Below are 499 nucleotides of genomic sequence, written 5' to 3' on the forward strand. Positions count from 1 at the left end.
CTTGCCGCAGTCAGTACGATTCCAGCTATTTGGCAGCGGTCTCTAAATAATCGACTCTGGGCCAGATAATCTAGTGATCAATAGCATACACTTTGGTCTACTCAGCCGGGATACAGCGATCCTGACCACCCTGTCCCGTTAGCCGCATCTTACCCGCCAATTCTTACCCGGATCTTCACGGATTGAGTGAAAGGGGTAACCGAGGGGGTGCACAGGGTGACTCGACTGGCATTTCGTTGCATCTGGACTTGATCGATGCTCACTGTACCGATATCGATTATTTACAGACTATTGTGATCTTGATCTCGTCGTTTGTTGAGTGCTACGGCATTCAACAAACAGAACTCATGAGAGGAAAGAACATGGTCGATAGCTCCTGAAAGATATAAAATGCAAACAGGAAACGCTGGAATATTGGACGATATAAAGGCTAAACTGAGGATAGAAAAGTCAGTCCCTCAACGTATTGTGGAGACTCTTTGGTTCATCTGATTCTAAA

The sequence above is a fragment of the Haliotis asinina genome, chromosome 1 (genome assembly GCF_037392515.1).
Source record: "Haliotis asinina isolate JCU_RB_2024 chromosome 1, JCU_Hal_asi_v2, whole genome shotgun sequence".
Taxonomy (NCBI): Eukaryota; Metazoa; Mollusca; class Gastropoda; order Lepetellida; family Haliotidae; genus Haliotis; species Haliotis asinina.